At 46.8% G+C, this 17,216-nt stretch overlaps 2 long non-coding RNA genes across 2 annotated transcripts in view; both read left to right on the forward strand.

The window, feature by feature from the left end:
• Positions 1–17,216, forward strand: part of LOC309855336 — a 114,731-nt gene that overhangs the window by 23,298 nt on the left and 74,217 nt on the right. The gene's annotated exons all lie outside the window — the stretch shown is intronic.
• LOC309855338 lies at positions 396–8,804 on the forward strand. The gene is made up of 3 exons (XR_014306731.1): positions 396–433; positions 7,631–7,727; positions 8,776–8,804. It is a non-coding gene; the product is annotated as an uncharacterized lncRNA (long non-coding RNA).

Raw genomic sequence — 17,216 nt, forward strand, 5'->3', positions numbered from 1 at the left:
AAGCCAGGAAGGTAATTTATTGCTGAGGGAGAATGTGCAGGAGGTTTGGCTTAGTTGAAATGGCCCCCAAAGAGTTAGGGAAAGCTAAAGTGGGTTTTCAGAAGCAAAAGTTAATTGCTCTTCACTTAGCATTTCAGTGTCATGTGGCTCTCCGTTACACACATGCTGAGTGGAAGCCCTTACCTAGACATGGGGACTGAGAGGAGAGTGCTAGAGCCAGGATGCCAGGTGGCTGGACATCCCCTGGCCGTGGGTCAGAAATGCCCCCCCTCTCCCCAGGAGGGATGCGGCTTTGCCTGCCCCCAGAAGCAGCCCCAGGTAAGGGCGGCTCTAGGAGGCATTTATCTCCTGTGTGGCAGAAAGAACATTGCTCTGGAAACAGGAGACGCAGGGTGGGGACTCCCAGCTCTGCCCTGACAGCTCTGTGGCATCGGTGAGTTCTTCCCCATCTCTGGATCTCACTGTTCCGCTCTATTTAATGATCACTAAGGTACATCTTTGCTCTTGGTGTCTCATCATTTCCCTGGTGCTATGATTCTTGTCCCTGGGCCTCCTTATAGATGCTGTTCGTGCTGTGTGACCCATTTGGTAGCGGGGAAGACCGAGGTATAGGATATCCTAACAGAAGGTACTGGAGGATATGGGAATCACGTGACTTTCAGCTGAAAACTGATACATCTGCCATCTAGAAATAGGAGCTTCTTGGGCACTAAAGTATTTCTTAGATTTATGGATAATGGCGTTTGGGAAGGGGGTTAAAAGGCATGGATTTGGGCCACTTCAGGAAGAAAGGGTGAAAGATTCTTTCTATCAGAAACGGGCCAAACAGAAATGGTATAAAGCTGCTTTGCATAGAGACTTACCTGTATCTAAAGGCAGTAAGTATCCTGACTACAGATTGACCTAGTATTAGGTACTAAATTTTTAAGATGATTTCTTCTCTTTATGTGTAGGGAGCTGACTTGAGAGGCTCCCACGTGATCTTCCTAGCTACATCTGGGAGGGGAAGAGCACTGAGCAAGGGTCTGGAGTGGGAGTACTGGACTTAGGTGTTCGGTCTGAGGTGGTCTATGGTGAGTAATGCATTCTAGAGATAGAGGGGGCATAGCTTGGGCGGGCGTGGCATTCTCCAAGTCGGGGGGGGTGGATGGTGAGTCCAGTAAAGACAAATTATTTCTGAAAGTCCTTACATTATGGGGATTTCTCCTGAGAACTCAAAAGTGAACACTTCTCCTTTTCCTTTCTTCCTCCTCTTCCTCTCCTCCTCCTTCTCGTTCCTCCTCCTCCCCTCCCCCTCCTTCCTCCCCTTCCTTTCTCTTCCCCCCCCTCCTCCTCATCTTCTTTTTCTTCTTCCCCTCCTTTCTCTCCTCCTCCTTCTCCTTCCTCTTCCTCTTTCCTCCTTCTTCTCCGTCCTCTTCCTCTTCCACTTCCCCTCCTCCCCCTCCTCCTCCCCCTCTTCCTCCTTCTTCCTCTTCCTCCTCTTCTTCTTCCTCTTCCTCTTCCCATTGATATCTTTCTTCCTCCCCCCCCTTCCTCCTTTTTCTCTTCCCCTCCTCCTCCTTCACCTCTTCCTCTTTCTTTTCCTCCTCTTCCTTTTCCCCTTCCTCCTCCTTCCTACTGGTCATCTTTCTCCTGGAACTGGGTAGAAGGTCTAGTTTGAATAGAGTAAATAGGGTATATATCTTGCTGACATTACCAAACATGTATTTTACTACTCACTCTGTTTTCCCAGTAAAGCTAGGCTGGAGCGTCTTAGACCAAAGTGCATACAGTTAATACAAGCTCATTGAGAATTTTTTTTTTTTTTTTTTTTTTTGGTATAAATGAATGGTTAGAAGTACTTTAAAAATTCTTGTAGTCATGCTGTCACTCCATATCATGGATGATGGAATTATATAGTTAAATAGTTTGTGGATGTGACTGAATGGTGGTACCTGTGGTTCAAGAACTATATTGAAAATAATTAAAGCTCTCTGGAGACAAGATGTGACACCCAACAGGAATGCTTTAGCATCTGGCACTTCTTAGGAAGAAATTACAGCCATGTTTATCTGAGGATTGGAAATGAGATCAGATTGTCTTTGCACAAGCCATCTACATGGCAATTTGTGGTAAATCTAAACATTATTGACCACTATTTTAAACGCTTCCTTCTCTTATTAAAAAATGTTTCTGACTGCAAGACTATTTGACTCAACAGTCCCCGTTTATCTCAAGGATGGGCTGGACAGCTCAGAATGAGGTCTGAATCCCAGTGAAGCTCAGAAAGGCCTAATATCAGCCAAGGATGGTTCTTGGGTCATGTTCTAATCTGCAGACTCACGCTGCCTGGGAGTCTGTTGTTTAGCCAAGGAATGAAGTGTCACTCTGGTAGAGGCCCGACTAAATGGAGATGAAGTGGCCTTGGATTTTGTTGACATGTTTTTAGACCAGAGACGGCATTGAGGACAGTGCCAAGTGCTAAGGAAACACAGGGCATCACCCACTATCATGCCAAATTATTGTGAGTGTGAGCAGCATTTGCAAAATGTAGCATCTTTTACTTGCCTAATTGAAGGGTAGAAGAGATCTCTGGGGTGATTACGTCCAAAAGCTATTCTTTTGGTGGAAATGAGAAGCTGGTATGGCCAGTGATTCCCTGTCTCTCACCATGACACGCCCAGACACACTGGATTTACCAGTAGGCAGAGGTGGGGTTTAGAATAAGGTGGCAGGATTCCCACTGGCAAGAAGAAGGGTGGTGGAGTCTGCATAATGGATGCCTATGGAAAGAGTTTGGTTTCTGTGAGGAGAAGCTGGAGAGGGAATGGCCTCATTTTCTTCGTATGCAAGTTCCAATATCTTGTTGGGATGAGGCAAGAATGAAAGTGAAGCATTACTTAGGTGAAGGGAACAGTAAAAAGGGATGAGAAAGGAGCTACTAATCATTGTGTACTGTTAGGTAGAGGAAGTATGGCAAAAGACCAGGGAAATCCTAGGAATTAGCATCAGCCTTCAGAAGTCATGGGTTTTATTCTTCTGCAACATGGAGATTTGGGTTCCATCACCCTAAATGTTGAAAGACTCTTCTGTCCTTAAGACTTCTGGGGAAAAATTTCTTGAACCACATGTCTATAGACTGTGTCCAGATCAAAAGCTTTTTAAACTTCACACTGCAGATGGCTAAATGGAATCCCCTGGCTAGAGAGTAGACCATCCAGGAAGGGACCCAGCTCAGAATGGAGTTTCTTCAAACTTTTAGCCCAAGTAAAGGTGGAGGGAACTGGACAAGGCCCCCAGGGATGTCATGGCCTAAAACATCTCCCAACAAATGTTACATGTTTGAATGGTAGTGTTTAATGTTAAAGAAATCATTAACATGTGTGTTCAGTCACAATACACTTGTGGTTTAATATAAAAACAATACTTTAAATTACCTTTAGGAAAAACACAAAGGAACATGCATGTTTCTTAGTTATTTCAGTTAAAGGTAGAAACACTTTTGAATCCAGTATTTGGAGCTCTGAATTAGAAGGACAGGGAGTAGCCTATGGTTGCCAGTGGACAGATCATTTTTGCTTTCTGAGAGCTGATAAAAATGGTGCAGTTTCTCATGAATTTTCAAGGTTAATCAGAGTGGTAGCTAAGTTGAGATGTCCTGAAAACTCTCTTCTCACTGAGAATACCTGGAGATGGCACATTCATGGTGTACCACTACCTGGATGGGAATCCTCAGGTTGGCTGTCATGGTTTGGCCTCCTCTGTGACAGGGAACTGCCCTGTGTTCACCGCAGGGCCAACCAGGGTGACCAGACCACAGCTGCTTAAATGTGAGAGCATGGGCACCCATCCGAAGAGTCCAGCATTATTCCCCAGGGGCTCCTTGTCCAACCTTTTTCAGTGGCACACCCCATCTCTTAAAGAAAATCATGGTGATCAATTTCATTCTGCAACCAGTCTCAGTCCTTGACTGCCCTTGCAGTCTGTTTCATCATGCTGTTTTTAGAGATGTTTCCAAGAATTAAGATGCTTCAGCAAGTTCTAAAATGCTGTTGATGATTGTGTGTCTTCTGATAATGCACTTGGTTAGGGGGCTTCCAACATTCCAGCCTAGAAACAACATTAGAGTAGCCATTTTTCTCCTACCATTTCTTGGACAGAACTGAAGAATGATATGATAGGGGTCCATTTACTGCTTGAGTATGGGATAGGATTCTGCCCTACCTTTTTGCCCAGTTCCTCATTGTCCCATTCTCTTTGGAGTTTGGTTTTTACTTACTATGTCTCTTCCTACTGTTTCCCCTAGGTTTTAATCTCACTACTCCCACCTCCTCCCTAAACATGGTAATCTGAACAGCTGTTAGCTGCTGCAGGGGGTACTCCATGTCCATTCTGTGTTGGGTTCTTACACTTGGGTAGATTCATCTTTGGAATGTGACCTTACCCACTCAGAGAAAGACAGCATTAGTCCATTATTATTGACTATATTATTATTGACCATTATTGACTCTAAATTCAAGCTGTACAGCAGCTGCTGATGGGGGTGGGGGATGAGATAAGGAAGAACATCCGACAGATGCTTCACCAGTGCCAGACCCTTCAGTAAATGGAAATAACTGGCCATAGGTCTGGAATGGAGGCCATTTGTATCTCCGGAACCCAGGGTTTCAAGGCACAGCAGGGATGGTGGGCTTCTTCTTCCCCTTCTTATTCCTCTTCTTCTTCCCCTCCTCTACCTCCACCCCCTTTCTTCTTCTCTCTTTCTTTTTCTCTCTCAAATTTGTTGTACTGAGTGGCAAAGAGCCCACAAATAACTGAGGTGTACATTGGAAATGGATCTGATGAGCCTTTTAATAGAAGGAAATCATCATTATTTCCCAGGAGTCCACATTCCCATAATATTTTTATTAGCAGCCTCTCTTCTAAATAAAGTTCAGTGGATTGATTTTGGTTGGGTTTTCTCATTTTAAATATTCCCTTAAATTATGGCCATGGATATAGTCCCGTCATCACCATTGTTATTATTGTTATCAGCATCAGCAGCTCCATTGTTATATTTATGTCGCACTTAGAAAGCTCTCAAACACTTCAGGTATATTGCTTCATTTGTCCTCATAGCATATTTGTAAGGAAGGGAGGGGACCCATTAGAACTAAGCACTGAGTACAGACCTTTCCTCTCTGTGTTTCTGTCAGGAAACCCCCCTTTGGAGTGTGGCAAGGAGAAACCCTTTGCAGGTATAGTTCTTAACCCCAATCTCAAGCAAAGGGAGAATGCTCTAGGATAATTTACAGCCTTCCAGAGGCTGGGTACCTTAGAAGACTTGGCTCAGTGTGGGATGGCGGGTACTTACCTTGATGGGCTGTGGAATGGGGGCAAAACCATTGGGAATCACAGTGACCATCTGGCCTTGACTTGCCCTCTTGCCTAGCCTTGACCCTCATTTGATATGTGGGGTAGTGTCTATCATAGGGTCCCCAAAGCCCCAGAGCACAGTGCCATGGAACACTGGGAAGTCACTGGTCTAGGAGCCAGATCTGAGTTTGAATCCTGATTCTGCCGTTGAGTAGCTTTATTTCTTGGACCAATCCCTTAACATTTTTTTAAAAAAAGATTTTTCTTATTTATTTGAGGGAGAGAGTGAGAATGAGAAAGAACAAGAGTAGAGGGAGAAGCAGGCTCCCTGCTGAGCAGGGAGCCCAGTGCTGGACTCAATCCCTGGATCCTGGGATCATGACCTGAGCCGAAGACAGAGGCCCAACCAACTGAGCCACCCAGGAGCACACCCCTTAACCTTTTGAGCCTTCATTTCCTCATTTATAAAAGAAGAGGTATTAATGCCTTCTTTCTGGATTTGTGTGAGGATTTAATATGGTAAACTATCTAGACGTGCCTAGAATGGTGAATGGGACATAGCATGCAGTAAACGTTGGTTCCATTCTTCCTTTAACCTCCTTTAACCTCCTCTCAAAAACTTAAACTGTCTGTCCAGTATGATTTTGAGAGCTAAAAGGGAACCTAGAGAACAACATTTGGATAGGTTTATCATTTTAATCAGTGCCTTATCAAAATTCATGTATTTTCTTTCCTATGTGGAGTAAAAAGCTAGTAATCAATAATTAGTATATTTTAGCTTGTGTTAGAAATAATGCTGGACTAGAGAGTAGACAGCCTGTGCTTCATCCCCCCTCTCCACCACAAACCAGATGGAAGCCCTTGAGCAAATCACTTGGCACATTTGGGTCTCAGTTTCCTGATCTGTAAAGTGAAGAGCTTGGAATATATGATCATATAGTTACACATGAGCTTTACGATTCTATAATTTTATAAGAATTAGTTTTTAGGGAGAAAGCCAAATGATGTGTGTGACCTTCATTCCTTCCATTTCCTCGGTTATCTGTGCCATAGGGAAGAAACCCCACTAGTTGGTCTTGGGATCATTATCAAGGAACCCCCCACTGATTTGGGGGCAGTACTATGTTGTGGGCCCATTGCCCAGGAGTAAATGAAGGCCAGGCAGCAAACCCAGTCTACAGTGGCTGCTGATGTCTCAGACTTGGCATCTATTCATTGTTCAATCCCAGCCTGCCTCCTCCCTCCTGCCTCCCTCACCTGCTCCAAGAGTCCTGGGTCTAGCCCGATGGCAGCATGGGTATCTGTGCACAGGAGCCCAGCTGCTCTGATCTCTTGGGGCTAGGGAAGGCAGGTGAAGGGCTGGATGCTGGGTCCCTTGCATCTGGGTCCTGCGTCCCTGGCATCTCCTAGCAGGCGCTGTCTTTGCAAGTGCTGGTTAGGCTTCTCAGTAGAGCCCGTATGCTCCACAGGGTGGTAAGAGTCTTCCCAGAAACCAAATCTCCTTGAGTATGCCTCAGTTTGGGGCCCCCTGACTCTAGTGCTCCTGCTGCATCATTTGAAGAAGCAGGGGGAGAGTCTTGGAGGATGAATGGTGAGGGCATTTTTTCACATAGGCTTCCCGGCATGCAAATGCATCAAGAAGAGCATAAAACACAGAGAAGACTTTCCTTTGCAGGATTCACCCCATACCTTATTTTCTTTCTTTTATAGAACAAAGGCTAGCCACATTTCTAGTTTAATTCAATTGAGTCCTTACGAGGGCAACTCCATATGCTGGGTTGTGAGACTCTGATGGGGAATATGATTCTTCTCTATTCTCCAAGGGCTCACAACTAGGGGGAGAGGTAGACAAACACACAATTAACTAAGATAACAAGGCAGACAGTCAGGAGTCCTTTTATAAAGTCACTAAATATTGTAGAAGAATAATTCCAACTGGGAATGTCAAGTTCTTTGTCAGGGCTTCTGTTAGGAGGTAGTTCTTGATTTGGATCTTAAATAATTGGATGGGTTGCAGTAAAAACACAGCGGAGGGTGGGGAAGGTCATTTAGGATAGAAGGGATAGTTCCAGGGAAGGCAGGCAGGCTGAGAAAGGGAATGCCAAGAGTGATTCCTTTATTCAATGTGCAGCCTGTCCTTGAGGATGCCTGAACAGGAAGAAACCACACAAACCAGCTTCTTCCATTCCAGGGTGGGAGAAGGGAAGTGCTGCTTGGTGCCCACCCTTCTGTAGGGTCCAGAGCCTCAGCATTTTCTGATCTTATTTCAGATCGTTTTCTATTTTATCTTGACCAGGAGCACACAGATTCTTGAACGCCCCTTCAGTTTAGTGAAGAAAAGAACAAAAATGGAAAACAAGCTCTCACTTGAAGTATGAATGAAAACCTTAAACGTAAATACCACTTGTCAATCCATTCTGAATATTCTTTCTCCCTTGGAGGTAATATACATTGAAGTGGAGCTGGAAAGGGATGACGTCTTTCTGACTGTTCTTAGGCTGGACTCAGGCCAGGCATCACTCGCTGAACCAGCTCGCCTTCTCCCTGAGCTGGGCTTGCTCTCAGAGTGCCCTGGTGCTCCAGATAGCCCCTGCCAATCAGCTGGGGGTATTATACTAGACGAATCCTATTTGCTATTTTCTTTTCTTTTCTTTTTTTTATTTTTAAAGATTTTATTTATTTATTTGTCAGAGAGAGAGTGAGAGAGAGTGATCCCACAAACATGGAGAACAGCAGGCAGAAGCAGGCACCCTGCCGAGTAAGGAGCCCAATGTGGGACTTGATTCCAGCACTCTGGGATCATGACCCGAGCTGAAGACAGACGCTTAACCGACTGAGCCACCCAGGCAACCCTACTTGCCATTTCCTGTTTTAAAGTAGGAATACTTCACTGCTGTCTTAAATACTAAGTGCAGTTTTATGAAACCCAAAGACGGTCTGAAAGCAGGGAGACATTTTTAAAACATCTAGTGCAGTGAGAGTCTCAAAATACAAAAGGAAATAGCTAATGAGTTCAGGAGATGAGGATAAAAGTATTCAGTCCTTTTTCCCAGTCTCCCTGTGACTATGAAGTTCAAAGAGACAGAACATATGTAAGAAAGTGTAATAAAGTACACACAGTAAAAGAACGATTGTATTAGATCAGTGATTCGCAACCTGGATGTATATCCGAATCTCTTGCTTTTTTAAAAAAAATGCTGATTCCTGGGCCTCATTTTAGAGAAAATCAGAATTTCTGGTCTTGGAGCTTAGAAGTCAGCATGTCCACAGAACCATCAGTAATTCTGCGGTATCCACAAGCCCAGCTCACAAAACCGTGTTTTGAAGCTGGAGACTCAAATGGTAAAGTTTTTGCCCTTGTCTGTGTCATTGGATGGTTGGCAAAACATACCATATCCATGTGCCATGGCTGAGATGCTTCATGTTCTACATTTACTCCAGGTACTGAGCGACTGCAGTTGTTTGGAAAGTGAAATACGGTTTCAATTTCCAGAGGGATTGGTCATTTGGATGAGCTTGAGTCATGCTTTATGGAGATATGTCTTCAGGATGTATCTGAATTATCAAGCATCTGTATCATTTGGACTTGGGTTTGAGAAGAATTGAGAGAGAAGAAAGCCAGTTCATGTTGACCAAGAAGACAGACGGTCTTGAAATTTCTGGTTCTATGATTTCCTGACCGTTATAGTCAAATTAACAAATACTAGATATTGTGCATCTGTTTGCCCTGGGTACTTCCCTATGACTGTATATGTACTGTTTGATGCGGTCCTTCAAATAATCCTATAAAGAAGTTTTATTGTTCCCAGAAGAGGAAACTGAGACTCAGAAAAAGTTAAGTAACTTGCCTTGGGTGACCTAGTCTGTGGATGCGAGTCTTGAACCTAAGGCTGTCTAACTCCACATCTTTTATTCTTATTTACTACATTCTACCTGCTGTTTCCAAGAAATATTGCAGACCACAACTCTGCAGCCCAGTCTCTCTGAGAATGCTGGAGCCCAAACCATCATGAATGATGCAAAGCTCAAGTCAGAACTAAGAAGGACTTCTGCTAAAGCCACCAGTCATTGTCTGTAAGACTTGGGGGTTCCCATTGGCTTGATTTATTCATCACTTATTACTGGGTCTTTTATTTGTCTACTTTTGCATGAATAAAGTTTGTTAAACCTTTTTTTTTAAAGATTTTATTTATTTATTTATTTGAGAGAGAAAGCTCACAAGTAGACAGAGAGGCAGGCAGGGTGGGGGTGGCGAGCAGGCTCCCCGCTGAGCAGAGAGCCTGATACGGGGCTCGATCCCAGGACCCTGGGATCATGATCTGAGCTGAAAGCAGAGGCTTTAACCCACTGAGCCACCCAGGCACCCAAGTTTGTTAAACTTTATGACGATGGTTCTTATACCCCAAATTCATATTTTTGAGAAGATAAAAACCGACAGACTTTATCATTGTTATATCTATAAAAAAAGAACCACCAGCATGATCCTTGCATGTATGGCTCATAGAACAACCTGGATGTCCCTCCCATATATCTGGGAAAGTGCATGTGGACAGGACTGGCCCAGTGCCTGCGAGACCGGCTGATCACCCAGTGTCTTGAAGAGCTCTATACAGTAGTCCTGAGGCTCGGTTTCCAGTTAGGTCTTTAATTTTGGGCAAGTTATTTTACAACTTGGGTCCTCTGTTTCCATGCAAATCTGTTGAACTAGAGGCCCTAAAGTTCTCTTCTGGTTCTAAAATGTCCTGATTCTGGAAAACACATCAGCCATGGAGCTGGCAAAGAGATCGGTAGGGCTTGTGAATGGCATCACTGACCCTGTCCTCACCTGTTCAGAGTGGGCAGGGGACCACAACTCTGCAGCCCAGTCTCCTGAAGTTTCTCCTGTCCCTCTGACCTCGCTGGCCTGCCTCCTTCTTGGGCCTAATGTTGTCAGACTCATCTCTCTTCAGGAGACAGTCATGGCGGGTTCTAGTGCCATAGTGTCCTGTACTTCCCGTTGGTGTGACTTTAAATCCCAGATCTTCAAGCAAAAATTGAAGTAGCCCCTTCATGCATAGCTTATTTTTCTTGGAAATGCTGGTCACGCATTTACCCTGCATCCTGGCAGTGGCCCAGGACTGGGTTGCATGTACGACAGCAGACCTCATGGGGTCACGACTTACAGGGATTTGAAGCTCAAGGGACCTTCCCAAGCATCTACTCCCAACTCCTTGATTTCCCAGATGAGAACAAAAGGCCCCAAGACGGAAGGTGACCCAACTCAAAGCCACTCCACTGGTCAGTGAAGGAATTGACACCATGTTTTCAAATTTATACCATGAGTCTAATAATAAAACTGACCCCATGGACCTGCCGGGAAGGTACATAAACAAGATAACGCCTGCAAAGCACTTCAGTGTCTTTCTTGGCCTGGGCAACCATTGGACACCAGCTGTTCCCTCCCTTCCTAGAACTCAGATCTCCAGGTCCTTGCAGAACTCACGTTCTCACAGAAGTCCTGTAAGTGAGGATGGGCAGACTTTATTATTCCTTTACTCCCTGGCTCACCAAGGCATGCAGAAGTAAACTGAGCTGCCCGTGCTTAATTATTGCCTTAGTGGTGAAATCTGACTTGGCTCCTGTAATGTACTCAAAGAATGTTTGGGGAGACTGCCCATAGAGCTCATCCTTCCTGACTCTTAATCCAGTGCTCTTTCCATTATACCAAGCTGATGGATGCGTGGGTGGGGACAAGCTACTCTTTCTGAAATGCTGGGAATACCAGCACCGTGACAGATGCGTAAGAACACATGGGGCCACAATCCCAGTATATCTTAAGTCTGCCAGCGTAATTTTATTATCGAGCATTTATCAAGGCTACTATGGGCCAGGAGCTCTGCTTACTGCTGAGATGAATATAAAAATGAATAGGATACAGACCCTGCCCTCAAGGAGCACTTAATTTGATAAGAGAGACAGACTAGACATAAATAATTCAAACGTGCGGCAGATGGTAAACCATGACTCCTCTAGATAGACCAAAAGGAAGTACAGGGATTGGGGCCTCACTTGTTGACATGGTGGGAAGGGGCTGGGCGAGGACAGGGACACCCCCAAATGTCTCATCTAGCAGAGTGCACAAGACGCCTGGGTAGAGGGAGAGGGAGTGCACCCAGGTCCCTGCCGTGTGCCAGAAGGAAAAGTACATTTAGGATCCGCCAAGCAAGCCAGCCTCTGAACTCCTTGGCCTTCACTTGGCTTCAGAGGAGTGACCCGAGCTGGGCCATTGTCCTGTTCCAAGCCTGTGTCTTCAGCAGTTTTGCGAAATGGGAGAGCATCCCCTTTCTTGCTCTGTACTCGGTGGGGACTGGAGTGTTCCTTGGTCTAGACAGCTGTTTTTGGAAAGGACTCATTCCAGCAGAGGGCTAAGCATCTGCCGGCCACACCAAGAACAAGAAAAGCACCATTCTTTTTCCTTTCTCTCCTCTCTGTTTTGCAGAGAGGAGGAGGTGGGGGGGGGGGGTTGGGCGGGGACGTGGGGGAGAGGGATGGTGGATGGTGAGGGGACTTGTAGGTCGGTATTTGACAAGGGGAGCGGGGTCACTCGGGGGAAAATATGGCCCTGCTTTCCACTGGCAGATTCCCAGAGAAGCTCTCACTGTTCCCCACCTGTCCTGTGCTCCCCCGCCCCGTAGAGCTGCTGTCCCCGCATGCACGGAGCAGGGAGGCGATGATGAATTTCCCCCGAACGGCATTACAGACAGTCATAAATAATGCTTTGCTCTTTGGTGACGGCACTTTCCATTAGAGCTGCCTGTGCTGGGCTGTTGCTACCCCCAGTCTTCTGCCGGGGACTTGCAGTAAAATTTATCAGCGAGCTTTCTGCACCTAATAAATCATCCCCTCCGGGAGCCATCTGGCAGATAAGGCCGCGAGAACCCACATGCTCGGCAGAGGAGAGCCGGAGTGAGAGCCGGCCTGGCTGGGGCCCGGGGCCCTGTGGAGGGGGACTTTCTCCCCATCAGCCCAGGGCCTGTCATACTCCTTCTGGCTTTTCTCATCAGACTCAGGATGGGGGCCCTGGCTTTGGCGGCTGTTCCAGCTCAGAGCTGTTCGCCCCACTCTGGGGACGGGCCTCACATCCTTCTCCTGTCTCCCCACCCCACCTCCGCAGGTGTACACAAAATCCTGGGGTCTGACAGCAGGCAAGAGCTGGGGTGTCCTGGGACAAGGCACAGGCTGTGATAGGCATGGCTATGGCTTAATTGAATCCTTCCTGGCGTCTTCCAGCCACCTGGGTATTGGCCAACATGGAAATTATCGCCTAGTGATAAGAAACTTCCTGCTTGGATGAAAGACATCTAGGAGAATCTTATTGCAGTTCAGGGTAAAGCTTCATACGCACATTCCCATTTTCTCAGAGCAACAACCACCATGATGTCAGTTTTCTTTCAAATGTGGGTTACTTTTCATTAATACACATTAGAGGATGGACTCAGGTACCCTGGACACAGGGAGCAACACACAGGTTAGCGATCGTGGCTCTTTCCTTAACACGCTTATAGTCTGGTCAGAGAAGCTGTTCTGGAACTGTCTCGACACAGCTGTGGCACAGGGGAGACACAGCACCCTTGTGATGTGAGCGTGGCGTGGAGGGTCGCAGGGGGTCAGCTCTCTGGTTTTGCAGTCCCAGGGAGCAGCGTGGGGCTGGGCGCCCTGTAAGCCATGTGTGTTGAATGTACCAAATCACATGTGGCAGTGAGCAAAGTGCTTGACACAGCCAACAAGACAAAGTAGGATATGAGAATAAGCTTCCGCAGAGTGTGAATCCCATTCCTTAGGGTTTCTGAGACCATCTCGGAACAAAATCCTATCCTGGGCATGACAAGAGCCCGTGTTCGTGTCTCTGCTTGATCAAGGGGTTCACAGACCTTCAGCATTCTCCTCTATAAAATAATAGGAAAGGGTGAGGTAATTTGGGGGGCACAATTTTTCATATTGCTGCTTGAAGAATATTTTCTAATTTTTCCCTTTTCTGGTGCCTGCTGTTTTTGAAAGACAGGAAGCTGAATGGGTAAAACCAGCGGGGACGCCTGCCTTTTCCTGCCCTCTTTTCCCACTTCCCAGTTGAGATAAGCTTGTTTAAGGTCTGAATGTGGAGACCCCAGGGGGCTAGAGCTAGAGCTCCTTAAATTCTTCCCAGGGACTCATTCAGCAGGAGGACACCTATCATGTGTCCTCTGATTGCTGTGGACATATCCCAGGAAAACATTAAATAGAGTGTCCCAAAGATGCTTAGCTTAGCTATGCATTTAATTTGATGGTAATTGAAATTTGCCAACAAAGATTTGCATGTAATCTGTGCTCTCATTTTTCAATTAAAATTGCTTTCTTCCTGTGGATGGGAAGTGCTTGGCTCTTTTCTTCCTCACAGCACTTTGCAAATAGGAATGCCCCACTTGCTGGGGTGGGGGGCAATTAGAGGGGTGGGTTGTGGGACAGGGAGCTGAGAGCTGAGGCCAAGAGGGATGCCCTCACAGGATGGCTGGGTCGCTCAGCAGAGGTGCTGGGGCTAGGTGCTGGGGGTGTTGCTCCTCAATTCCTGGTGGGTTTGGCAAGGAGGCTCTGGCCAAGACCCTTGGAACCTCGGTTTCGAGGGAGCTGGCAAAGTTTGGGGAGTAGAAGATTTAGAGAGGTGGGAAGAGCCAACCAGTTCTCCATGGCCAAGGCAAGCAGACAGCAAGAAGGAGGACCAGAGCAAGAGACTCTGGTACTGGGAGCAGGCAGGTGGGCTGATTGGAACGAGATTTCCTCTACGGGGTGAATGTGGCCTTCGATAAAAGCGAGAAGCAACACAGCTTCCTGGAGAAGAGAAGTTAGAGGGCGGTGCATTCTAAGGATGGAGGGAGAAGTGAGACAAATCCGAGAAGCAGAGCCTTTGGAGAACCCCTTCAGAGGGTGTGGAGCCTGATGAATGTGGGTTCTGATGAGCTGGCCCCCAGGTCTGGATTTTTCCTTTGTGGGCTTGTGGCCTTGGGCTAGTACTTGTTTCTTGGAATTCTAGTTTCCTCAACTATTCCCTGGTTATAAAAGTAATGCCTACCTGAGTGGTCATGGGGAGAAGCAGCCCATGGATCTGTGAACATTGTTCCAAGGTCAGGGGCTCCATCTTCATGCCCTTTGTATGCCCAGTGCCTAGCACAGTGCCTGGCACAGAGCGAGAGTTTAGTAAACGCAGTTAACATGGAAAATCGGTCCAACAAGATGATGTGAATGGAAGAGCATCTTGTAAAGTCCAATAAACCATTTGTGGTACTCTTAGAGCCTTCCCGTTTGTGAAAATGAGATTAGGTATTTGACTCAAGGCTGGGCTGGTTCTGGGCAGAGGCCCAGAGCAGAGGTTCTAGTACAAGTGTTCCTGTCTTGGAGCTTCTCTGGGAGCCTGGAATGGTGGCAGACTCAGGTCCCTTGTGTGACCCAGTCGGGGGCTGCTGTCAGGTATGGGCCCTCGTCAGCGTGCATCAGGGCGGCAATTTCTGCCATGGTAGGATGGGCATGGAGGGTTTGCCCCCAAAAGGGTGGGGGACAGAGTCTGTGAGAGAGACAGTCTAGTTCCTGCCACCAGGCTGGGGACGGGATTAAGGACCATTTTAAGAATTAGTAACAATTTTGGCAACAGCAGAAGGCCCACAGCTTTGGACAGAGCCGGGGTCCTTCCCTCGGCCCTTGCAAGTCATTTCTGGTCTGGTTTCTTTCAAGGAGAGATAATCCCTTCTACCTGGCCAGACAGCTGAACTGTTTTCTTTCCTTCTTCTTCTTTTCTTTCTTTCTTTCTTTCTTTCTTTTTTTTTTTTTTTAAATTCAGTAATAAATCTGCCAGCCCTGCAGGGCTCAAGCCAAGGGCTTCGCTTGCAGCATCTCCACAGAGGTCTCGTAAAAATAGTGTGAAATGAAAGAGAAAAATGCATATTTCACACTTTGTCTGCTCTGGGTTATGGTGATTCTCAACTCGTCCTCATTACAAACAGCTGACCTTCCCTCAGAGTTCAAGTACCTTCCGCCGGCCTGAAGAACCTATCTCTGTCTCCCTCCCCCGCTGTTCCTACCTCTTTCCCCAAACACACACATTTTGCAGGGCTGTTTGGAAGCCCACTTTCCGGTTTCAGTGCTTTCCAGGAGGAAGGGGGCGTCGGAGTCCCCCCCCCCCCCTTGCACACTGGTGGTGAGTACACACACGCAGGCAGCAGAGGCGCCCTCCTCTTCCACATCCAGCCTCCTATTTATCCTGGCATCTCCTCACGTTCCCTAGAGGTAAATACATGTAACAGGGATGAATATGGGTCTTCTATTGAAGGCTGCCTTGTGTTCATCACAGGTGATTTTTAAACATGACCCAATCTCCAACATGAGCTTGGTCGGTGTTCAGGAGGAACCAACTTTTACCTGCCTCTGTTCTCCTACGGAGAAATCGTCTACAGAGACACATCTGTGCATCCATCAGACTGGTTACTTTCAACTTCCCCAACACGCCCCGTTTGTTCCCACCTCCTGGCTCCCCCTCCCAAAATCCTCCCGCATCCGCGCTACTTCTCTCTCTATTCTGCCCTGCTGAGTCCTGTCTACCTTCAAATCTCACCTCTTCCTTGAAGCCCTCCTGGTTCACCTAGCCTACAGGCCTCTCTCTCCCTTTGGGACACAGTCAGCCCTCATAGCCTGCATCATGGTCTCCCTTGGTCATGGATAACACATGGCTTTTTTGCTTTTTTTTTTTTTCTGAAAAGCATTGTCATTTTCTTATATCATCACGATGATTTTCTTATTTAACATTTTCTTGCTTAACGTTTCTTATCCTCCTGTGAGACGACGGGGTCTCATAGACATTTCTGTCCTCTCCAGCACCAAACATACAGCAGGTGCTTAGTAAATGCTTGTCAGAAAAATGAATGAGTGAAAATACCCACGTGGGGTGAGTGCGGCTCTGATGTGGTGGCTTTATCTTTCTTGACTGGTGGAGTGAATAGAGGCAGTTCACCCCTCCAGGGGAAGAGATTCTTGGCTTGCGTGTGTGCTGCCCACCCAATATTCCTCCTTGTCCAGATGGTGCTGGGTAAAGGGTAGCTGTGGAACACGAGGACAGTCCCTGTGCAGACCCTGAGATCCCCCTGTCTACCAACACAAGGGCTGTTGAGATTTTGGGGGGAAGTGAGACCAAATTGGTGCTTCTTACTGTGTCCGCCCCCCACCCCCCACCGTACCTTCCTTGCGCCTTTCTACCTCCCCGTGTGTTCTGCACATGGAGTCCGTATTTTACTGTAGACAGGGAATTGCGAATTCAGTTTCCTTTCCTCTGTGTGGAGCGTGGCCACCTCCCGTCACCTTGCTACGTCTTTGCTTTGTGCTTCCCACCTCAAGGGCACTTTACGGATTTGTTTGATTTGTGGTTGTGGTTTGTAGCTGTCACCGATTTCTTTGTTGTTGTTGTGCTCCTGCCTCTGTTCCCTTACAGCTCGATTTTTAGCTGAGTGTTTGAGTAGTAAATATGGTTTACACCAACTCTGCTGGAAATAATGGCATTTATGAGCTGAAGTTATTTCCAAAACCGAGGATATGTGTATACAAATAGATCCACGGCAGGGCCCCTAGACTGTGGAGAGCAGACTCGACAGAGCCTTCGCGATGGAGTATAAACAGGTGTCTGAGACTAGGGCTAGGCCAGGCAGTTCAGAACAAAACGACCTCCCACCCCTGCTGTTGGCTTGGAATTGAAGCTGTACCAGAAATACCTTGCTTAGCGTAGGGGGATGGAGGAGATATTTTTGTGATCCTATTTGTCTGCTAAATGTTCGCTTGCATCCTTTGGTGCATTTCACGTGAAACTTCTCACTTTTCTATTCGCTTGCCCT

The sequence above is a fragment of the Mustela nivalis genome (assembly GCF_964662115.1).
Source record: "Mustela nivalis genome assembly, chromosome: 20".
In the NCBI taxonomy this organism is placed as follows: Eukaryota; Metazoa; Chordata; class Mammalia; order Carnivora; family Mustelidae; genus Mustela; species Mustela nivalis.